This window comes from Lonchura striata, chromosome 2 (assembly GCF_050655825.1).
Source record: "Lonchura striata isolate lonStrDom1 chromosome 2, ASM5065582v1, whole genome shotgun sequence".
NCBI lineage: Eukaryota > Metazoa > Chordata > Aves > Passeriformes > Estrildidae > Lonchura > Lonchura striata.
This window is the reverse complement of record NC_140704.1, coordinates 107,908,626-107,934,328: the sequence shown is the minus strand read 5'-3', so window position 1 is coordinate 107,934,328 and position 25,703 is coordinate 107,908,626. Positions and strand designations below refer to the sequence as shown.

General features: G+C 35.6%; 1 protein-coding gene across 13 annotated transcripts in view; it reads right to left on the bottom strand.

Annotated features, from left to right (window-relative positions):
- DLGAP1 (DLG associated protein 1) overlaps positions 1 to 25,703 on the bottom strand; it is a 405,586-nt gene that overhangs the window by 314,260 nt on the left and 65,623 nt on the right. For 8 of the 13 annotated variants that reach the window (XM_085573764.1, XM_077784162.2, XM_077784169.2 and 5 more), the window contains exon 2: positions 11,574 to 11,715. The exons of 1 other annotated variant lie outside the window; for it this stretch is intronic. The gene's annotated coding sequence lies outside the window, so the exon portion shown is untranslated. Of the gene's footprint in view, positions 1 to 8,011; positions 8,169 to 11,573; positions 11,716 to 25,703 lie in introns of all 13 variants that reach the window. 4 more of the 13 variants (XM_021525224.3, XM_085573759.1, XM_085573760.1 and 1 more) reach the window with 1 other exon arrangement.

The window sequence follows — 25,703 nt, the reverse complement described above, 5'->3', positions numbered from 1 at the left end:
CTGAAAGCTAGGAAAATGTGTAGAAATTGTCTGAGGCTGACCACAGCAGATGCTCAAATGCAATTTGGTTTTCTAGAACTGCAGTTTGACAGAGCAGCAATGGAGCACTCTAATGTACTGAGGAGGAGTTACCAGCATACACATTATCAAGAGAGATGTGAGGCACTCTAGTAAATCAATATTAATTCCAAAATTCAGCTTCAGACTCTTGAGATGGAATTCTAGTGGCATGCAGGAATAAATCTGAAGATGACACCCAAAAATACAGAGGCAGTACAGGCCCTCTAGATCCTAATTTTAAATGTGTTTTCTCAATCATGTTATTTATTCTCACTGCTTTTCTGCTGCATTACTTGCTCATAAATAAGCTACAGGTAGTGAAGGGAGCTGCAATGGAAACATTCATTGCATGGTCCCTACTTTCTAGGGGATGCCGGGTTACTTCTAAAATGATCAGCACTGACTGGGTGAGTAAGACCACTGAAATGGGAGTCAACGTCAAAGCAAATCTGCAAATTTTGGTACAAAAAATAAAGAGGCTTCACTTGTGGCTAGCCCAGATATGAACTAAGACTCAACAGTCAGAAATAGATTAAAAGGTTTTGTGCTGGAGAAATACGCAACAGATCTCAGATGATGTTATGTTAAAAATACACAACAAAGCTAACAAATATGACAGAAAAAACATCCAACTTCTTTTAATGGAATATGAAAAACAATCTAAGATTGTAAAGGTAAGAGTAGATGTTTACTATACAATTAATTACATAGATTAAACAAAATTCTCTGTTACCTGCAAAATTTTATTGCAAATATTTAATAAAACTACATTCTTTTTCTGTTTTTGTTTAATTTCATAGCGTTAAAAGGACTTACAGCTGCCTGAGAACAAGTAGACAAGTCTCATGTGATCACATGAGAACTTAGGCTCAGTTTTATCAGCTAATAGCAACTGAAAAAAGCATATTTCGTATCCACATTTCAATCCACAAGTCCAGAGTTTCATCATCCTCACCTGTTTAAAGTAATACTGCCTCTCTTTTTTAATTACCTCTACCCATGCTTGGAATTGCACAACTACAGCTAAGTGTATAAAAAATTTCTAGTGCAAAGGACCACATCACAAATTACGTAGTTGGATAAAACAATGCAAATGTCAGTAGAAAAGAAAATGCTTCTTTCTGACACATATTCTTTGAACATAAAGGTGGCTGAAGAAATATCAATCAATAATTAAAGAATTTATGGCATTATAGATTATTTTAGTTTGGTTAAGACTTTTTTCCTTTTTCACAATGTCAATATAGCAAACAAATCCAAGTACATCCTGAAGTAATGAAAAGAACCACAGTGGTTTCATAAGTATTACTTTTTATGGGTTAACCACAGCTAATTGAAGTGATTTACAGTGTATACATTTAACATATTATACTTAAAATTTATTTGAACATGTGCTAGTAAGTCGGTAAAAGCAGTTTTGCTGTAATCAGATAATAAGCAATATCACTTCAGAATCCAGTGGAACAGAAAATAAGTTTAGTTTAAATTATTAAAATTAAGAATTTTATAGCACAAAAATAACAAGGCAAACTATGCTTTGCATAGTTCAAGGCATCCACAGTATATTAGCTCATGGCCAAAATACTATTTGTTGATGTGAAAAGACAGAAAAAAACAATTTTTCTGTTCATATTTCTTCTGAAGAGTAAAACATCTAGTCATCAGAAAAGAAAAGAAAAAATTACTTTCTATCATCATGCATTACAGAGAGGATGAAGTTATTTATTAGGATTATAATACATATTCATATATGGCATGAAGAACGCCTTTATTTCTTCATGTGATTTTCATAATTCTGCTGCACTCTCTGTTCTCTTTCTCTGTAACTGTTCTCTTTCCTCCCCCAAACTCCCTTCCTACCTAACTGCTGCAAAGCCACACTGAGATGCCGTGAACCAGAAGCAGAGAATCCCAAGAATGACCAAATGGTCAATGACTGTGGCTCGGTACCAAGTGCTCACTTAGGAAAAAAGTTGAGAGAAATTGGCCACAGTTTATGGTGCCACAGAATAGTAGAAATGTAGTCATTATCAGCCAACATCAGACAAATTCAGCCTTCAGATAAAAGGCCTATGTTTTGAATAATAGGGACAAAGTACAAGTACTATCCATAGTTTGTTCATAATTATGTTAAAAATTCAAGACGCAAAATTTTTAAGATGACATGCTCATTGAAACACAAGACTTCAGCTATTTGATACATATACAGGTCAATCTTCCAATATTAATTAGTTTTTAAATTGTAAACTGTTCAAATACTTTTTAAGCTTATTTCAAATTTTAAGAATTTTGATAGGTTGTATTAAGGTATCAGAATTGTTAACTGCATACACTGCAGCTGTAAGTGGACTGCAAATTTTTCACAACCTTGACTCATCTTTTCTGAAATAAATGTATTGTTTCATAAAACACATAAAAATAATATAAATAAAAAAAATAATTAAGTAAATACCAGAGATAGACCTAAAGTCTAAATAAAGGTTTATCAACAAAATTTAGGGGCCTATTGAACCAAGAATAGAACTGCTCAGACTGTTCCAGTGACTTGGTCTTTTGTAACAAAAAGGTATTTAATTTGAAAATAATTATTCTTTGAGAGACACATATTGGGTGGAAGTGTGAATACTTCAAAGACCAGAGACCACTCGTTCATGAGATTTCCTGTGTGATTAGTGGAAATCAAATGACCAAATTCCAGTTTGCCTCACAGCCTTCAAGTTTTTTGTACCCCAATGTTTTTAGTATGGTTCCTTTCTCCCAGAAATCTTCAGTGTTTCTCAAGAGTTTGAGCTTTATTGTCAAAGTACAGTCAAGATTCAAACTAATTTTGCTGCCTAGGAAGAGAGTTTATATAATTAAAGCAGCTCTAATTACACATTAAAAAAAAAAAAAATAAAAAATCTTCCAGCAGGGGTCAGTCTCAGAAGAGAGGCTGTTGGAAATAAATAAGTAAAAGGGAAGAAAAAGTCTAATTAAGTACTACTGAACATAATACAGATCTGTTAATTTCCTTTAAATTCCTGTTAGCTCATTAGATTCCCTTCACTTTCAATTCTGAAACATGTAGATATTATGTTTCATTAATATAGGTGATGAGGCAGCTGGGGTGACTTCACTTAAGATTTACAAAATCGGTGCTGAATGCAAGAACAGTAATTGTGTAAAATAAATCTTGAATATTTATGAAGTACCTTTAACAGAGACAATCCAATAGTAACATTAGATTTTTATTATTTTAACTTATTAACTGTAATTTATGTATACAGTATCTAATTCTGGCCTAGATATCACCTAACACTTTTTCCTGTGATGTTAGTAACTGTAAGAGCTCATCTTAACTTTATTGTGACTATTTTCATAAAATTGAATTCATACTTGAAACACAGAGCCAGCAGTCTATTCATCTATAAAAATGAAAGTTCCTCATAGTGACTTATGCTGGCCTGTTAGTTGCAAATGCCAAAATAAGTTCTAAGGTCCAGAAACATGGTGTTCCTGCAGTTGCAAACTGCTTCTCTGGAAGAACCACCCAAACAAGCTGACCCTGTGGAATGGAAGCCTCAATCAGTCTTAAATTCCAGTTGTTATTCTGAGGCACCTTGGAGATGTCAATTCCATAGCATATTTGCTCTGTAATGAAAGAAGGAATAGAAGATAAGGGAATAAAGTCTATGGTCTATTGGCCATTGCTGTGTTTAATAGGACACATGCTGCAGTCACCAGGACTGAAGTTCTCTAAGATCAAAAATAAACCACATCACAGGAAAAATAATCTAAGTTCAAAAATAACCCACATCCTACTCATGTAAAAATTTACTATCAACCCTGCACCCTTTACTTTATATATGGATAGATTAGTTTCTTTGACTTTTTAGTGGCTAACTGCCACTAAAAGCTGCCCAGAAAAGATATCCCATTTGCAACAGATATAGATAATGAAACAGGTAATAATCCATCTCCATGGTAAAATCACTAAATAATTCAACTCAAGCTTCCTAAAGACCATTAGCATTTTGTAACTTTCAACAATAACAACATTATTTGATATCAACCCATTTATTGCATAATGCCCTGAAATCCTCTCATTGATGCATTCCCATGCACATTTTACCCTTTTTTCTTTTAGTGGTGTAGTCTAAATGTTACTTAAAGATTAAAACTGTAAATTACTATAATTTTAATGTTCCAGTACTTATATTACTTTTTGTAATTTCATTGTTTTACATATTGATGGCCGATTCAAAGAAAGATTTAATTCCAGAGATGATCTATCATGTTGCAAATGTAATTTTTTTCACATGCAGCAAGAATAAATCTCACGACCTTACTATCTTTCAAGGGCCTCTTAATGACAAAATGATTTACTGACTTGGCCGAACTATTTTTCTTCTAAAAATTTAGAACATCAGAAATATTTAATGCCTCAATTTAAAGTGCTGAAATAGAACCACACTGAAAGAATATTAAAATGCTGGTATTCCCCCAAGAATTAACAACTGTCAAATCAATATGTTTTGAAGTGGAAGACATCATGTCCATTTCAATTGCAAATTTGCAAGTAAACACTGTAAAAGGAATGTGTCTTATTTCTGAAGAAGCATGGAAACATCATGATCCTTTTGGACTGCAAGATTTAATTGCCAAGGTTGGACTGCAAAGGTTTGGAACCTCCACATTCTTTTCATTTCAAAAGCTAATCATGTGTGAGAGGTAATCCCTCTCCTTTGGAAACTACTGGCCTTAATTTAGAGTGATGCAAAAGATAATTCTGATATTGATTTAATTATTACAGCACTAAAATAAGGCTTATATGCTTTGCCATACTATTTCTAATACTATTTCTAATAGTGAAATGCCACACTTTCCAAGATATATCATACAAAAAAATACACATAACGCATCTTTAATCTCAACATGGCAGAGCAAATCATACCCAAATGTTGTATCTAAGACTCTTTGCTGGATAAAAGTTGATCCAACTACAAAATTATTAGTTATTTACAGGCATCAACACTTTTAAATAGGAATTCAAAATACACACTTAAAATATCACTCTTGTTGGGATATCTTTTCTAGGCAGCATAGTTGTAGCTGACAAGTGTAAGCCTATACATGAAAAAAAAACCACAAAAAAAAAAAAAACAAACTCCAAAAAACTACTACCCATTTTTCTCTTTAAGCATACCATTTTCTGCATCTGTGAAGATGGACCATATAGGACTAAAATATAATGTGTTTGCAAATATCTGAGAATGTAGCAGTGTTTCTATTGCAGAACATTTCAAGCAAATACCAAAAAACATTAGAGTAAAAAAAAAATTGAGCAGCAGGTAAAGGATACACTAGAAAAGCAAATCAAATAGAAATCAAGATTTTATTTCTGTATATATTTATATATATGTATATATTCATATAAAGAGTACCCCAGCTAGAACTAATGACTGTATATAACTGAACACTTTGAAAATTAGAAATAGTTAAATGGATCATCCCTTTTCACTAGACAAGATAAAAATACCAGCATTCAATTTTTTATTAAACTATTTATGTGTGAAACATCTTATGCATGCATTCTCCAGAACCACAATAATAATGTGTATATTTATCTGACTTTATGCTACTGACAACATATTTGATCAGCTCAAGGTTCAATCAGAACAAACTTCACAGTTGGTAGCTTGAAAATAATAGAACAGATAGAAAAGAAAAAAATATGCTTGAGGGCACGGGAGTTGGATAGCAAACCTGTGAGACAAAATATATCTTCTTATAAAGTTTTAGTGATCACCACTTTTGCACAACATCCTTTACTACAAAAGGGAAAAATCTTGAAACAATAATAATGACAATACTGTAATCAGCTGTTCAGGAACTGCAGCGGTACACTTCTCAGAAACTAGCATAATATAGTGTTAGAACAGTTAAAGGACTGCTGACAGTGTGAAAAAGTGTGAAAAGAATTTTGGAGCATGGCCAATGACTCTAAAAAGCTCCTTCTGACTTTAACCGATCTGTATTTTCCTGAACATATCACTGAAAATAGTCAAGTTCTTGCAGATACCCTTTAGCATTTGGATGCAACAAAGTTCCTTTGGTAGCTATTTAATGTCTGTCCTGGTTACATTCTACTAGAATTTTGATTTTTCTCTGTTGTAGGAAAAGAACTGTAGCATTATGAGCACACTAAATTGTCCGAGGCTGTTGAAGATGTTAAGTAACACAATCTCCAGCATCCTATCTAATCTTGTGGCATATGCCAGGTTTTTTTAGGAAGGAGGTCACCAGCTCAGTGCTACAGGAACTCTGGTTATAGACAGGAGCAACCAAAATTCAAACACTGAGAGCTACCTTTCTACTCGAGTATGCAACCGGCTTACACTAAAAAACAAAGATCACGGTTCCTGTATTCCAGAACCTGCTCAAACACTGGTCTTTGGATTCATACAAAATACATAAAATGTACTGTTGCTTTTATTACTGTCATAAGTATGCTTCACTATTTTACTTATTTTCAAAATATTTTTGATTTGAACCCACAATTTTTATCCAAAACATTATTATTAGACAGGTTCTCTATTTATGCATCATTTTGCATACTTTTGCAACATCCTTTATTTTTGCCCACTAGTCAAGGAATTGAGATTTCCTACATTCCTTTTCATTTTTACCAGCTTATAATAGTGGCAAAGGCAAAAAGTAATTCAGTATCTTTTGCGTAATGCAGCTCTCATTCTATGTGACATAATTTTTTTGGTCCACTGAGATGAGGAAAGAAGAGAAAAAAATGTTCTAGACTGACAAAATTCCTTTTTCCTGTTTTTTCCTTATTTTGAGAAAATGCTAGATTTCTACTTGCAAGTCAAACTGTGATCTCTTCTACTGTCTGAGTGCCTGTAATGTCTCATTTATAAGGGGTTTGGATTCAATTTTTACAAAAACTTTCTCACCTTTTTACAACAAAAAAGGCATAATCTTAAAACCCAAAACCAATAAAAGATCACACAAACCATCCTAAGTCCTTCTGCCGTTTTTTTGTTTGTTTGTTTGATTGTTTTTTTTTGTTTGTTTGTTTTTGGAGTTTTTTTTTCCTGTTACCTCACAATTTTTTAATGCTGGTTGTAACAAAACAATTTCACAAACCATTTTAATTCCCAACCCTTTGTTGTACCACAACAGGGTTAGTTCAATTAATTCTGGGGCCACTTGTTCATAGCAGAAAACAAAAATTACTATCTTTGCACCTTCAGTTGAGGGAAATAGTTTTTCTATCTTTGTCTAATTTAGCTTGAACAAAAAAAGCTATTGGCTTCACTTCTTGAAATAATATATCCTGGGATCATGGGAAAATTCAAGTAAGAATGGACATCAGGCAGTTTCTAGTTCAAGCTCCTCTCCAAGCAGGCTCAGCTGTGAGACCAGGCTTGGGTGCTCGGGGCTTTGTCCAGCTGGGTCTTGAACACTTCAGAGAACAGAGCCAGCACAGGATCTCTGAGCAAACCAATGCAGCACCTGCTTGTCCTGAGAGTGAAAATGCTCCTCCTCCTAGCCATTCTAAATCTCTTGTTTCAGCTCATGGTCATTAATCTGAGTTCCTGCCTTTGCACCTCAATTTAGCAGCACGTTTTCACTGGCAGCAGTTTGGAGCCAAATTTTCATGGGTCCACTCTTGAAAAGTTTTCTTTTGTATGGTATAGTATAGTAATGTCAGATTCCTATAAAGTACTACAGCAAACCAGACAAAACCCAGATGACTTTCCTCAATCTCATTAGTTCTCTGCATGATTCTCACGTCAGTGAGGCTGTTTGCAGGAAATCCAATCAAGGCACTGTTACATATCATGGAGTTCAGTTTCAGATTAACACACCCAGCATCTGTTGTCTACATGCAAGAAAGATATTTAAGTTTGCTGTTACTTAAGCTAAGGCCCAGTTCAGTTGGCCTCAGAAATACCTTGGAACATTCCTTCCTGGCTCCAGAAAGCCCATTAGGAGGCTGCAGATCTCCTACAGGTCCCATGGCATATTTATCTTTTCCACATCGAGGTCTCAAGTACACTGCCACATTTTGAATGATCCTAGACGCATAGAAAGTTGCCAGTGATTTGAACCTGTAGGAGATGGATATTTAAATCATTCTTTTGGGCTGACTACCATGGAAACATGTAGTATATTGATTATATGAGAATCTAGACACCCTAGCAAGCATTTAGACACCAACATACATTTGCACTGAAGTGTCCACATTACAAAACAAAACCCAGCCACAGCCTAAGACCATGAGAGATGTCAGCAGACAATTACAGCTCATTAAATGAAATGTCAGTGCTCTCTGGTATGGGTGAGAACCATGAAATAGTATCACCATATATTGGGAAGTGGCTTCTTCACATTTTGTCTCAGGCTTTCAATCATATACATATTAATGATAGAAGATCCACATGAAAGGGTAACAATATTCTTCTACTCTTTCCTTATTCCTGACCACTTCATCTAAGGAAATTAAAGAGCAACAAAAAATGAAGGCCAAACATGGTCTGTGAGGTAGAAGAGATGAGAGGTAGAAGTCAAATTCTACATAATCTCTAATTCCTTCTTTCTGTGAATCTAACAATGCTTTGTTGCTCAGTAAAATGTCAAAAATAACACACAGAACTACCATGTACCTTTTGACAAACAGGAGATAAACTGAGTTCTCCAATATTCAGGGTTTCCATACTTTGAGGAAAACTAAAAGGGCCTTCTAGACTACTTTCTCTTGACAGTAGCACAGATTTTCATCTGTTGTAGCTTTGAAATACAGTGGCCACCCTTGGCCATAAAAAAGCTCTAGATAAATTCAATAACTTCTATTAATGCTCCTCTTATTTTTTCCAGTAAAATGTCCATGTGGATTGAAAAAGTACACTAAAAATACTGAAATCTACCCTGCAGATATGGAAGAAATATAACAAGAAATGAAAATTCTAGGATTTTAAGTAAATATGATAATGTTGCCAAAAGCAGAAAATATTCCTGAGATACAGGCTGCTTTTCATTTTCTTTCACTTTCAACATTTTCTTATTGTTGGGTTTATTTTCTGGGTTTGGTTTTCTAACTTTTGATTTGTACTTCCTCTAATGTTTTTCGTAACTTAGTCTGTTTTCCTCAGCAGGATAACCTTTATATCCAAGACAGATGCCTAATTCTGCCCTACACAAACTTATGGCTTCTTTTCAGATCAAATGATGCAAAACACAAACATCCCAACTACAAAGATGTGCAAGTTGAGGTTGAAGGATTGCTTTGATACTACTATAGGTACAACATTGTAAAAGTATTCACGTAATGCTTTGATTAAATTCCTTTAAAAGAATGTTCATGAATTATTCAACTGATTAAAAGTTCAATGATTCATTTGAACAATACTGCAAAGTGGTTTGTATAAACTACTTTATGAGAGAATCCAAACTACCTCTGGCTACAAGTATTCTGAAGCCATCTGAATGAATTCCTAGATTATCCTAAATATTATTCTGCAAAAAGTTTTGTTGTGTTCATTTGTTCTATATCTAGGCCAATACAATTAATGGAAGTTAATACTCCATTGTCTTTCTGATAATTGTGGGGGTCTTACAAATCTACAAGTTAGCTATAGGTGAAGACGAATCCCATCATCTTCCTATGGAAAACACACTTTTTCCGAAAGTAAATTTTTACCTAAAGCATAAATTAATTCTAATTGTATAATGAACACCATGAGCAATCCTGAGGGATCCCTTTATTAGAGGAAGGTTTAATTTCATAAATGAATAAAGCCATTTTTATTTTTTATATTTTGCAAAATACTTGTTTATGGCAAACTGTCACTTGTATTCAGATTTAGAATGTAGAAACTACTGTGATGGTTCCTTGGAAATGCTTAAAATAGACAAGATGGATTGACTGATTGCATATTCCTTTGAATTATTGTGAAAGTACCAGATCTATCTAAATCATGCCATGAAAAAAAAGTGGAGTTAGAAGTTATGTAACTTCAAGTTGCTATAAATTGCTTCTTGTTGAAAGCTATATAAAACATTTTCAAATCTGTCATGTTCCACCTCTTCTGCTTAAAAAAATAAATCCAAGTGAAAGTGTCCAAGTAAAGTATGAATCAGTCTTATGTTGTTAAGTTAGAGCAAAAGTTTGGCACCATCAAGACTGGATACTCTTTAGCAATTAAATCAAGAATCTGGTCCATTTACATCCAGAATGTATTTTTTTACAGTAAGACACTTTATTTTATTAGGTTAGCTAAACCAGTGTAGCTAAATAAGCAACAAAACCAGATGAAACCTACTTCTCTTCTCACAGACACATCGTTGCCATTTTTCATTTAATTCTTGAATACATTTGATTCTTGAATACAGATTTTATCTACCTTCTTTTGCTGCTGACATTCCCACGTGCCCTCAGAACAAGTTATCTCACAAGGCAGCCAGGAAAATGCATTTTCCACTTCTCCTCCCACAGCAGCATGCAAGATGACTGTGCAACAGCAGCATCCCAGAGAACATGTTCAACAAGGTCTGATCTGACCTCCAGGCTTTGCCAGAAAACAGTCACATCGTGGACCTGTCTGACCTCCCACAAAGCAGGAGGAATGCACTACGAAGAGAGCCTGGAGGAGCCAGAAACTCCTTTATTTGTAGCACTGAACAGAAGAAATGAGCACAGCAGACGGCAGAAGATAATACAGAGCTTCAAGCTGTGGGGAAGCACCCAGAAGCTTCTTTTCCTAGTCCTGAGAGTAACCACCACAGCCAGCAGGAACTGCAGAACCCTTGACAGTGAGATGAATGTCAAGCCCTTCTTTTCTTGCCTAAAATATGTATTAAATTTGAGAAAGTAACTGCTTTTCCCTCATTTGGCTATTTTATATATATATATATATATATATATATATTTATTTATACATATACATATGAGTTTTTTGAAGTGAAACTTCAAATCTTTTCAAAGTTTCACTGGGACCAGAGACAAACTATTTCAAGTGAGGCTTTGAAAGAGGGCATCTAGAAAAGGCACTCTTAATTTTCAGGACAGAATACCCCTCTGCAAATAAAAACTTGCTTACTAGCAGTTCTTCCTTCCTCAATTAAACACATGTGGCTGGCAAAACAAAATAACAAGGGTCATGGCAGAATTAGACTTGATATGTTGAAAAAAAAGTGTGTATCACTCGGCACTGAGTACCACTCCATGATTATACTCTATTTTGTACTCTGAAAAACAACAGTCTCCTACAGCAACAAACACAATTATAAGACAGATACCATTTATTCCAGGAAACCTATCTACTACTTTAAAACATACTAGAAAAGAAAAACTCCTTGTAGTGAAATTAGCTGAAATTAGCTCTGATAATGATCTATTCTTTAAATTGGAAAGAAAAAAAGGATGTTTTTGTTCAGCATTATTTATTTTTAGACTGGCAAAGACACAATGGTAAACAGAACTGGAGCTCTGTGGGCACCTTCTGAGGTTAAATTACCTTTCATGCCATTTGCACAGAAGACTGTTCTCAAGCAGCTTGAGCAGATGGTCGGGACACCATTGTCCGTTTACTTGTATCCACAAAGATAAACGATTGCTCTCTGAAATCCTGAACAATATGGCCCTTGTGATGCTTTAGGCTGCCAAGAAGAAAAAAAGCCAAACAAACAAATAAATATAAATTTAGCTGAGAAGAACAAAATAGTTTTGATTGATGAAATTTCATTTTAAACAACAAGTACATATAAAATAATATAATTCTTTTAGATTTTAAAAGATATCTAAAATCATCAAGTTCAAATGTTTACCTAACAATGCTGACTCCACCACTAAACCATGTCCCCAGGAGCCACAGGTCTTTAAAATGCCTCCAGGGATGGTTACTTCACAACTTCCTGGACAGGCTGTTCAGTACTTGACAATCCTTTCCATTTAGATACTTTTCTTTGAAGCCAACCTAAGCTTTCCTTTGCACTACTTGAGGCCATTTCCTCTGGTCCCATTGCCTGTTACATGGGAGAGGAGACTGACCCCCCCACCTTTCTACAACCTCTTGTCAGGTACTCGTAGAAAGAGAGGATCCTCCCTGAGCCTCCCTTTCTACAGACTTAACATTCCCAGATCCCTCAGCTGCCTCTCACAGGATTTGTGCTCCAGACCCTTCAGTAGCTCTGCTTGCCCTTCTCTGGACACACTCCAGCCCCTCAGTGTCTTTCTTGTAGTGAGGGACCCAAAACTGAACACAGCCTCATCACGGCCAAGTGCAGGGGCACAATCCCTGCCCTGGTCCTGCTGGCCACACCATTGCTCATCCAGGCCAGGATGCCATTGGCCTTCTTGGCCACCTGGGCACACACTGGCTCTTGTTTGGCTGCTGTCATCCAACACTGCCAGGTCCTTTTCCACTGGGCAGCTTTCCAACCACTCTTCCCAAGGCTGTGGCACTGCATGGGGTGGTTGTGACCCAAGTGCAGGACCCGGCACCTGGCCTTGTTCAGCCTCACACTGTTGGCCTTAGCCCAAAATATCAGTAATCTGGGACAGTTTCACTAAATGAACACAATATGTTCCTGAATACTTATCAAAGTAGAAGATGCAGGTAAAAACAAACCATACACAGTAACTCTGACTGAAATAAGAATCTACCATGTCTGCACAACTGCTTCTACTGCATATAACATTTTCTGAAGCACACTGCCAAATAACAACTCATTCTGCCTACTGTGCCAGTGAGGTAACCAGAGATACACAGAATCATGCAAGAGCAGCCAACTTCCAGGACACAGTGATCCACCCAAGTACTGACTGAGAAGGTAATTTCACTTGTTTTAAGAACTTCTCAAACTTCTTTGAGAGAAGCCCTGGTTAAACATACCCAATGTGAGCATTTTGCCAACAAGCAATTTACTAAAAACGCACTTTTATTATTAAAATAATTTACTAGTAAGAGAGATGAGTTTAAAGGATGAGACAACATGTACAACTACAAAGAAAATTCTAAAATCTTAGAAACCATCTTTAGGATTTAGGAGTGAAGTGAGCAGATACAAGTCCTTGGACTTGAAACTAATAATTGCATAACCAGTCAATCTTAAAAGCTCCCAAAAGAAAAGGAATTGCAAGGTTTTTGAATATGGAAAGAATCACATGGAATCAGTGGAGGGGCCTAGACACGGCCTTCAATACACACAGCAAAATAAGACAGAATTGGGTTTAGAAAATAACAGTGAAATTAGATAACTGTGAATCACCAGCCACTCAAAATTCTGAAGACAGCAGGTATTGCAAAGCATTTAATTAACTAAAGTTACATATAAAGAGGTATAGTTGTTTCTGAAATAAATGCTTATTTAAATAATGACACAACAAATAAAATTCATATCTTCTATCTAATACCACACACTCCACAGCAAAAGCAAGTAATGAGTGGATATATTTAATTCTCCCTTTCTCATTTCAGTCATCAAACGACCTGTTTTAATCTTTTTTTGCTGTGATGCTGGCATATTCAGCATGCCTTACAATAAATGTACTATTTAAACATCTTAGATTCTTGTCAGACTTTTAGGAATTATTAACACTTATTGGAGTAAGGAAAGAAAGGAAAAGACAGGTTGAGATAAATGCCAAATAGTGGCATCCAGCAACACAAAGTAATATGTTCTGATAGTGATGATTAATTATGGCTCAAAGAAGAAGAAATAATTAGGAAATAATAGAAACATGAAGAAGAATTTAATAAAAAATTAGGTTAAAAAGTTTGGAAAAGATAAAAGTTTGGTTTTGTGTCAGAATAAAATAGAAAGCACAAATAGGAAGAATTTTCCTCTCTGCTTTCAAAAAGGAAGGAAACCCCAAAGTGTGTTAGTTCTAAATATCAGGGTCTTATGCTAATGTCATTTTCATTAAAAATAAACTTTAAGATCCTTGAGTCCAAGCATAAATCTAGCACTGTCCACCACTAAACCACGTCCCCAAATGTCATGTCCACTTAATGCAAACTCTGTATCTCAGAGAACAAACATCCATCTCCCAGCAAACCAAGAGGATGTCTTCCAAAATCAGAGGACTTCACTGAGAAGTATTGCCATCATTACAACCTGAACATTACTTTTTCCTCATAAAATAATTGGTAAGTTACAAAAATAGTACAATATCTTTATATGAAGAGAATTTTTGAGGTAGTCTGTGAGGAATAAGATAAAGATATTCCCTAAACTCCAAAATAACATATTTTCACTGAAAAAACACAGATTTTCTTTTTTTTTGATGTACAGTAAAAAAAAGGAAAAAGAAAAGGAAAAAAGATCATTGAATAATACAAAGGCTGCATTGTCATCAGATATCCTGTTTGAATGATATCAGTTAAAAACAATGCGACATTTTATACAAAATATGGCAAACCAACATTATTTACAAATGTGCTATTTGAAATGCATTTTACATAATTTCTGTCCTGACTGAATTGAGGCACCCATAATTCTCTCCAGATATAAAATTTCCCAAAAACATATCAACAAAATGAATTTGAAACCACTGTGAATAAGAATTCAGCAAAACAATGAAATTTGACTTTGCTTTGTTGACCTTACCACGAGCTAACAAGTGCCAAGAAGGGTAGATGGGTAAAAGCAACAAAAGCAACTCGGAGAACAGAAAGTGCACACATGCATAGATGGATTTTCAAGAAAGGCAGGATGAAAACCCAGGTGCAGAAAGTTTTATAGTTAAAACAACTGGGATTTTTTTTCCTTTTTCAGTAAAGCAATAACAATTTCCTCCACATAAATTATCTCCTGGATCCTCCTGTGAGCTAGGCCATAATTAATGTACAATAACAATTTTTCAGCTGCTGCAAAAACTAAGACATATTTAGACTGTCTTTCTCTTTATACCACTGGACATATACACCTTCTGACTACCAAAGATAGTTTCCTTTCTGCAGGTTTAGAAATGCAAGAGGCCCACAGTGGGAAAATCAGGAAGGTGTTCCCATCTGTCCATTATGTAGTAAGTTAAACTGATCATTATTTATGGAGAGGGAATACACTGCATACGCTCAGAAATAAGACTCAATAAAACCACAGAGATAAAAAACAACTTCAGTGTAAATACTTGTAGAGCAGCTGATTCCAATAGGAATTTCTCAGCACTTAATTCCTTTCATAGTGCATCTCATTTGTGGGTCAATACAAAAGTAGCAGAAGAATTTAGTGAGATTTCACATATATTCCAAGGAGCTGAGGATACAGCATGTATTATTCCATAATCACAGAAGGAAGATAACACAAAATGAAAAAGCTGTGTTTAGTCTCAGTAGCATAAGTGACCAGGCTGAAATACATTTCTAACAGACAGCTAGTCAAAATGAGGTGTGATAGAAGTAAAACAGTTCAGGAGAAAAATGTAAATCTTAAAAATAGGTAAATGTCAAGTAAATGACAATTTGGTGCTGAAATTGGTAAAATCTGCCCCTTAAATCTTGAAGAAAATAGTTTATGAAGTTTTCAGCTAACATGTATCCACATATTCAACTTCAGTTTTACAAATGTATGCACTGAGAAGGAAAGACTACTGGAAACTATATTATTGCAGAACTATACTTATTTCTTAATTCTGAAGTCTTTTTTTCATTAAATGTGGTGCTACAGAGATGTCAATCTCCACTATATCATCAGAGGAAGAATAGATATCCATGTCAGTAATAGACAAAATGAGCTCCATGATAACATGGACTGATCACAGAATATTCCTTTACGATCAAATAAAAACTTCTCCCTGGGCAACTAATGCCATGGTTGTTAATAAAATACTGGCTTCCAACTTGCAGAAACTAGTACACCAAGAATTTAGACTGTTTGACACAGGATTTTATAGTGGTAAATGAAACAGGAGTTTTCAAGTATAACACACATTACTAAGGATGGAAATATTTCTGAGTTTAAATAAAAATTAATACCATGACATATTTGGAACAATATTTCATGCATATCTTTTAGATACTTGGCAGAAATCATGCCCATCTCTGCAAGGTTAGAACTTCATTACCCAATTTCCATCACCTAAGGAAACAGAAAGAAGAAACTAATACAATATCCAAGCCCAAACAGATTCTAGTCAAGTACATAAAGACTCTAAAGTGAATAAAATTTTGTTCTATTTTCTAAGAAAGTATAAAATGCTTGATTGCCTACTATTTCCTACATCATGCAGACACATATACTTTGTGCAGAATGGGTGATAAAAGAGCTACCAAATCAAAATGACTATGCTTCACACAACTTTTTACAGGTATGAAGACATAATGAAAGTAAAAAGAAATTCCTAAGATATCAGTAAATGGTGAAACCACATACCTTTCAAGAAGTACCAGAAATGTGATTCAGCGTAAACTGCAATTTTATAAACTGTGATAAATACAAATGAGTTTCAGGAATGAATTTTCTAAATGTACACCTCTGAAAGCTTTAATTGCACTGCCAAGGCCTCTAAGCTTCCAAGAATTCAGTTCAGAATTTCTGTACTTTCTGCTTGCCCTTATTGTGTTGTAACTTTCATCAGAATAAAGAACTGTTTTCAGTACACCCACCATAATTCATTCTGCAAAGCAAAGTCTTCATTAAACTTACAGACCCACTGATGACAGGCTCCACTGAGCACAGATCTTACGAGCTCAGTTAATATTCTGGACACCTGAAAATTTTCACAGAGGTAAACCATGACTTGCTGGACTTCAAAAAACTTCAGTACTGTTAACCTGCAGGTGTCTAAAGCCTAAGCAGTTACACTTTGCTTCATCTGCAGGCAGGAGACAGTATGAAAACAAGATTTGGTTGGGAAAAGGGAAAACAACTCTCTTCCCCTGGAGCATTTGCAGACCAAGTGATAATAACCACCTCTTTGACCATCAAAGTGGCCAAACCTTGAAGTGAGATATTCTGAGAGATTGTGAAACCTGCACCTTTGGAGATATTCCAAACTAAATGGGACAAGGTCTTCAGCTACCCGATCCAACTTTTAAGTCGCCCTTGTGGTCCAGATGTCCCTTTAAAACAAAATAACCATTTTGATCTCTGTAAAACTATTTTTTCCTCAGCAGAACTACAACAACATCCAGATGACAAGGGAGGAATTTGACTTGTCCTACTTCAGGCACTTTCAGAAAAAATGGGAAGCTGTACCAGAGTGTTCCAAATTATCTGAATTGTTTTGCAATGGCCATAGGAGAATACACCTCAGCTTTATGATTCATAAAGACAATAGATTGCTTCAGTGCTATAAAATCCTTAACTCCCAGCTCATGCTGCTGTATTGAGTACAAAGAAGGAGGGCCAGCAGGCAAAAAACCAAAAAATCACCACTATATTTACCTGCCAAATCACAGTTTTCCTTTGAGGTCTCCCATCTCACTAATGATGAGGCTGACTTGGCTTTGCATACAAGATATAGCAAAGAAACAGCCTGAGGTGATACTGAAGTGGAAAACAGAGCAAATTAAACTGGTTGTCTTCCTGTTTTACAATCAGCTGCAATTACCTTACTGGGTAGTTGCCATCCAAAGAAAACTGTGAACCACACAAACAGGAATAATTTCATTGGCATGCACAGGGTGAACCTTTCCCCAGGTGTAATTTAAGGAGTCCTTAAAATATACAATTCTATCCATTGCCTTGAGCCCTCAATCACTTCCTACTGTAGTTCTGGTTTTCCTCTACATGAAATCCTGCAGTTAAATCTACTTTCAGGATGACTGCCCTGATTAATAACTCTATAATGTCTGTATTCTCTGTGGGATAAGACATTTCTTTGTTCAAAAGTGATCCTTTTCCTCTGAACGCTGGCAATTTCAGTGTTGAGGGAATTAATCACCACTGCTTGATACTGCCATTCCCACTGCTGGGATGTGTGGTCATGTGAAGTCATTCTGAGACATAATTTCTTACTCTCCTCAGTCAGCTGGGCATTGCTGAAAAACAAATCTGCTTGGCAAAACTGGTCAGTATTTTAATTTCCAGTTCAAATACTGTATTAAAAGCAAAAATCTCTTGCAGTTTCACACATCAGTGACAGAGGTACACTTTCCAGTGGAGAGAAAATATTCTGTGGCCTGATTTATGTATCACAAATCATCATTAAGCTCACTACGGAAATCTGAGAATGAGGCAGATCTCCAGGTGGCAACTCTACTGATGGGCAATTATGGGAGTCACTGCTTTTTGAAAGGTCATTTTGTCTGGATGTAGAAGATGATAATTTTAAAATACATATCTCCACAGAACAGGCTAATATTTACCTGCCTACTTCTATAAGAAAAAAATGTATCTCTCAATAAAGGATTTAAAGGTAAATAAATTTATTAAACATATATTACGAGAATTCTGTGAACAAAACATGATTAAATTTACGTTGATTACAGAGGGGCAGAATTGTATAGAAAAATCCACCAAGGAAAAAAAGGCTGAAGCCTGCATTATCTTATCAGCTCAGTGGGGCCTATTTCACCTGAATTTAAATGACTTGAGTAAGATTATGTAGTGAGTCAGCTCTGAGCCCAGAATAGAACCAAGAATTGTGGCTCATTATCTCTGTCTTTAACCATTAATTTTCACTTTCACACTGAAAAAAATTGGATGTTACTATTTTATTAAATCCCCCAATTTATTTATATCATAACAACGCACTGAACAATATCAGAGGAAAGCCACAGACTGAGATATAAGCCTGACGTCCAGTCTGAACTGTGGGTTGTTATGAAATGGGTAGAAAAGGAGCGATAGAACATGGATGAACATACAATCTCTACCACTGAATCCTCTATCTTTGATTGTGTTGGGTTTTGTTGCAACTGAAATATATATATCTCACTTTCAAAAAAAAAATTTGCAGAGGTCTCCAAACATGCAAAAAAAGAGATAATAAGTTAGATATGTATTTGTTGTTGTAAACGTTCATTCTATTGTAAATATTAAACATTTTAAACTTTCTGGTTTGATCTTTAAAATCTCATGAGTGCATATTACTGCCTAGGATACAGCACTGTTAACTGTCTCCCAACACCAAATGAGTCACTTTGGTCCAGGGATAGCAGTTAATGGATGCCATGAAAAGCTCTATTTATATGGTGCTTTACTCTACAATTTAATGAAACTTTTCAATACTTAAAATAAAGAATCCATGTTCTGGTAATATATTGCTAAAGTTAGCATCTAGTAAGGAAGTGGATTAAGTCTTTATTGCTAACATAACTTCTCTCTCTTTTGATTAAATACAGATTCTTACATGAAATATGCATTCTGGAGAACATTATTTTTTTTTCCTTTTTTTTTTTTCTTCTTCTTTTTGACATTGTGTTTTTCTTTCCCTCGTCCTGAGATTTTACACCTTTTTCATCCTGCAAATATGAAGGATCTATTTTGGAGTCTGTCAGGATAGTAGCAAGTTTCCATGTGCTGCAAAACCAACTTAGCATGGACTGCATGTGCTCTGTCCCAAAACCAGTATTGACTGACTCCACACCTCTTCTGGTGCTGCATATTACCAAATTTCCCCCCTTATTTTTCACATCACAAATTCAAATGCATTTTAAACTGTCAGTAGTAAGTAAGAACAGACAAGCCACTGGAAAAGCCAGTATGAGCACTTTGCAACCTTTCAGGTGAGCAGAAACCTACTTCTCAAAGAGAGGATGTGATCAAGCATTCTGTTAAATCTGCATCTACATCTGCACTGTGAGGTGAACTAGGATGAGCTGGCTGTATTCCCCCTTTTCACAGGATTCATTTCGCCCTGTGATCTCAGTCACTCCTCCTCCCAACAGACAGTGGGGTGGAGCCAAAATGCTTTCACTCCCACTCTCTCCAGTTGCTCTTGGCAGATAATAGCAGGTAAAGAGTCATCGTTCCCTTCCCCACAGCAAGAGTCCGGGGATGATCACTGCTGAGTTAAGGAAGAGCAATGACTCTCCCCAGTCAGCCAAAAGGCAGGTGAGATGCTCCTCTACAGTGAGTTTTACAACCTGAAAATGTTGCTCCCAACAGCTTCTCACAGGGCACACTTCAAAAATTTTTAGCAAATGTCCAAACATTTTTTAAAATGTCACATGCAAAGTAATATAAATACATGATTCTATGTTTCCTTGTCACCTTCAAAAGCTTCTTAGTAGACAAACCTCTGAAGCCCGTGGACCACATGACTGAAAAATTATCAATTAAAGCTGTTTCTACACCTGAAATAAAGAAGAAAACAGAAGAGGGATCTGAGAAAGCAACAGGGAAGTGTGATTATACAGAACATACAGGGTTTGCATATTGTCAGCTTGCAGGCTCAATGTGGAGTTCTCCTGGAAGATGCAGATAGACAAGAATTACAAGTGATACCAGCAAATTATGGCCATCTGATGAAATGTTAAGGTTTCGAAGCTATAGATTTCTTTCCTGATGGTGAGAGAAGGGGGACATAATGTGGTGACATATGCCCTTGCAGAACCTTTCTAACAACTTTTCTTGGTAGAAAGAGTGATTTAATTGCTTCACATATTTTCTTGGAAATCATCTTTATTGCTGTGTATAAATTGAGACACCTTAGATTGAGCTGAAAGATTCTTTTGATATTCTCTGTGCCAATAGGTATAATAAAACATTGCTTTTAGGAAGCTGATAAAGGCAAGGGAGGTAATAAACCAGTTAAGAAGCTCTGGCACAGAAAAACAAAACAGCTTGTCTAAATCAAGATCATATTTGGAATGATCTTCTGGAATATGCTTTCTCTGTAAAATAAGACTTTTTCCCCTTAGGATATAAAGTACTAGTATATACTGATATATGCATGGATGAGGCAATCTGTAAAACTGTAGTCTTCAGAAGTCATTAGTCTGTAAAACTGTAGTCTTCTTTTTGTATACGCTTTAATGATCTGCATACCACTAAGAACTCATAAAAGATGGCCAAAGAGCCATTATTCTCTTCTATAACTCATAAATTTGGTGCTGTCTTATGATCAGTGAGAAGGTTTAAAATTAACCAAAGGAACAAAATTTGCAGAGATTTTACATGTCAGTCAAGGAACTCATAAGATATTAAAGAAGCCAAGACTATAAAAAATTAAAAATTAGATGGAAAAATTCACAGAAAGTAAACAACCTACCAGAGGCTGTAGGCAAAGCCACTTGAAGGGCAAAATCGGCCAAAAGCCAATTTGAAATGCAGTGTAATTATTACTAACAGCATAACACCAGGTAACACTGATATCTCCATGCAATACTGAGAAATGTTTTGCTTTGAATCCCTTTAGCATTTCTTAGAGAATTTGTTTCCTTGGTGGAAAGAGTTGAGGGTGTTGAAACAAGAGCTTAACATGGGACACAAGTTTTGAATTTCAAAACTTAGTCAAAAGGGTTGTTTGCACCTGACTAAAAATCTCATGAATCTTGTGGGACAGTAAGGGACTACTGGAAAAAGTCCCACAGTCTGAGGCATTAGAGCTTGCTGTCTTTCTGGGAAACATAAATAAAACCTGGCAAATTGTTACTTCACAGCAGTATGATTGCAGAAAGAAGCTTTAGTTGCCTTTGACATTTACTGCTATATCATTGCTCCTTTCTGATCTCCTGAGCCATTCCTTTGTCCTCTAACAGTTATCTGAAAACAGATGGGTAAAAACACTGTGTGGCTTTAAAGAAGCAGTACAACCTGCACAAGAAAACAAAGTAAAATTTCCACCTTTGTTTCCCAGAGAAAAATAAGAGAATAATGCATTTTCTTGATAAGAAAATGTTTGTTAATAATTCAATAATTTATCATGCTTAGTATGAACAAATGTTCTAATTATGGCAGATTTTGATGTATGTTACACATAAATGCCTCCTCTACATAGCTCTGTTTTCCTGTGTACTTTTAAGTTCTTCTAAATATGATTTTGATAATGCAATCAGTTACTTGAATAAACATAACCTAATTGAAGTAGTATTCCAAGGAACATTATTTCTATTATTATGACTTCCCTGGTGCACAGCTGTAAACAGACAGCTGAATGATAGCAAATGACCTAGATAAATCTGTCTTGATAGCTGTCACTCCTTAGTCTTGACCTTCTGACTCTGTTCCAGCTGTGCAATAACTTGTCCTAGCATTAAGTGAGAGACAATCTCAGGCTCATTCTATTCTGGGAAAACTACTAGTATTTCTCTACAAAGACACACAGTCTTATAAAATGAGTGGACTAAAATGTATTTCTAATATAAAAGCTGAAGAAACATTGAACCTTCCTACAACTTCGCATTAATTAAAAATTAAGTGTTAATCATATTTTACTGGTAGCTAGACAATTTTGCATTTGTTTCATAGAATCATAGAATTGTTGGGATGGCAGGGACCTTAAAGACCACAGAATCACAGAACAAATCAGGTTGGAAGGGACCACAGTGAGTCATCTGTTCCATCCTCCCTGCTACATTGCATGGGACTGTGTCTAGAAAATTCTTGTATGTCTTCCAGTGAGGAAGACTCTACAACCCCTAAAGGCAACCTGTTCCAGAGGTCCTCTAGTTTCAAGCTCCCTGTCATGGGCAGGAACAGCATCCACTAGACCAGGCTGCTCAAAGCTCCATCCAACCTAGCCTTGAACACTTCCAGGGATGGGACATCCAGTTTCCCTGGGCAACCTTTTCCAGTGTGTCACCACCCTCACAGTAAAGAATTTCATACTTATTATCTAACTTAAAATCTGCCCTCTTTCAGTTTAAAGCCATTCTCCCTTGTCCTGTCACTGCATGTTAACAGCTTTGTAGCTCAGAAAGTACAGTCCTCATCAAAACTCATTCCCAAGTAATCCTATTTTCAGTGCCTTTTCGTAAACAGGAAAAGGAACATAAATAGCATAAAGTAGTTCTGAGAATATATTCAGAATTGTAATCTATATTTCATGTAATTTAAGGAGTAACAGAAAATCACCAAAATTATGCTGAGCTGCAAAAGAAATCCCAAAGTAGAGAATATGTAAAATGGGATGAGAAACTTTGACCACTGCAGAATCCTAGTGTAACTAATAATTCACAGAGAAATGTGTAAGCTATAAAATATATGCTATATTATACACACATAATACCCACATTTTTTAGCTAAAAATAATGGTCTTAGAATAGCAGGTGAGGCCTGCATTCATGCATCATTTTGCAAACACAGTTAAACAGTTTAAGACAAAACCACGCCATTAATGTATGTAACTGGAGAGTGAATTTAGATGCTAGGCAGCTCTAAATATTCCCAGATTTTGAAGCAAAACAAATCCCCATTGTTAAGTTACAGAAAATTTTACCAAAAGTTTTAAAAGTAAATAAACCAGATGCGCTGGAGCAACATTAGCAGTGAAATGTAGCCAAGCCTCTGCTGTTTTTCCACATTCTGTTTGCATAATCTGGTGAGAGTGAATAATATATATGTGATGAAGAAGAGAAACTGGAAAACTTTTCATCAGTCTCATTAGTCATCACAGCAAAAACCAGACCTAAGGCTTTCTGCCTAGTGCATTACATTTTAATATTCTGCTAGACTAAAGTTTTCCTAAGAAGAAGCCCATCATTTTGTCCTTTCATCCTCACTTACTCCTTTACATCATGTAAGGAAATGACTGCTTGAGAAGTGTGTTGTGACAGGAATTTTCCTGAAATCTCCCACTACTGAAGGATTGCACAACAAATTAAATGCAACTTAAATGTAAAATCTCACTGTAAAATTTTCAAAAATACGCAAAATACTACTATATAATTGACTTTAGATGAAACAAAACCCAGAGATTTTTCTTGAAATATTGTGTATACATGACTGTGAAATGTTGAGAAGTCTTTGAGATAGACACCTCAAACATCTTTAAGTGTCCTTAAATGATTGTAAGCAATGGGTGCTTCTGAAAGGCTACATGAAGGCAAATCCTTATTCTGTAAGACGATATCCTTCAGGGTAAGTCACTATAAAAGGTGAAGCAGCTGTAATGACCATATTATTTTTAAAAATGCACTAAACCACTTCTATATCCACTGAGACCTGAAGTCCTTCTACAAACAAGAACGAGAATTTAAGGCTCATTTGGAAACCTAAATTCCAGAGTTAACTTTTCTTCAGACACTTTTGACTTGAAAAAAAAAGAAAAAAAAGGAACATCAACTTTATTTTTGGCTATATTTTTAGCTATTGCATCAAACTATCCAACAGAGTAATTTTGAAACTAACATATCTCAGTTTTGAATTTGGATGTAGTAAGATGGCACCTTCCCTGTGCAGAACGCCTGGGCCCTTATTAGATGAGAGTATCCTACCTGATGCTCTAAACAGAAGAAAGCTAAAAACCTATGAGAGCTATAGGAAGGAAGAAAAGAATTACTTGATATCTGCAAAACTTACTTCCCAGTGAAAAATACTGAGAGCTTAGATTATCTGAATTGTCTCTAAAAAATCAAGATGCAGAAACAAATGAAAAAAAAATTAAAACCAAGACCTGGTGAACCCATGTCTGGGTAAGTAGTAGCTGTCCACCCAGAGTCCTCTCAATGCTCTCCACACTTAAACATTGGAGAGTATCATGCTGCCCAGAAAAAAATACCTCCAAACTAACCACTTTGGCCTCATTTTTTTTCACTGTAGTTCAGAACAATGGAAGAGCTGCAACTGTGAGATCATATTCTAGATTGAAGAACAGAGATCAGGCAGAGTTAATAAACTATTACATTTGGTTTCAAAGCTTACCTAAGCTACTTAGGAACTCTCAAACTAAAAGACCTCTACCCATCTGTTTGGCACTTTTCTCTCATAAGCATCATGCTCATATATACGCTTAGCAAAAACAGTAAACACAGTATCAATTTTAGTCTGTGAGGTTTTTTTTTTTTCTTTGAATAATTGTTTTCTCCTTTGAAAGAATGACCTATATACATAACTGAGTGATTAAAATGTTCACTTTGGAAAATCGGAGAGAAAAGCAGAGGGGGAGGAAAAAGTCAAACTTTAAAATTGGCTATTCATTTGGTGCATGCAGAATTTCACAAAGCTATTTTTGAGCTGATATGTTTTTTAAAAACAAAATCAGTAAAAGATCTTTCAGTCCTCATTCCTTCCCATTTTACTGGAAATTAGTGACAATAGAGCCTTTTGCAGTTATCACTTATCATTCTGGAGAAAAATTACTTAAATCCATGTATTTTCTGACTGCTTTGCTAACAGTGCTTTTACTTTCTTGCCAAGCCAAAGCCAAAACCAATCTAATCCACTTCCTGGCCAATACTGAATTGATCCTTATTGTACTAGGTTTATGTGACCAAACATCAATGTTTCAGGTCTGTCTTCCAAAGACACTCATACAGAACACTTCTGTCTGAGTGCTCACTGAGAAGTGGATTATCATGGCAACTTTCCACAGAGCATCTTGCCCTTGCGCTTTTCTTTTACCTCTGCAAAGAGGTGTTGGCTCACAGAAGCTATCAAAGGCAGCATCACCTAAGAGTGACTGTATCTTTTTCAAAGACAAGGAAAACATAGCTAATTTCACAGCAGAAGGACTTATAGGCATGTCCTTTATGTTCACAGAAACAAGGATCTAAAATTTGTCACAAGGAAAACAAAGTAAACAAAGCAGAATGAAA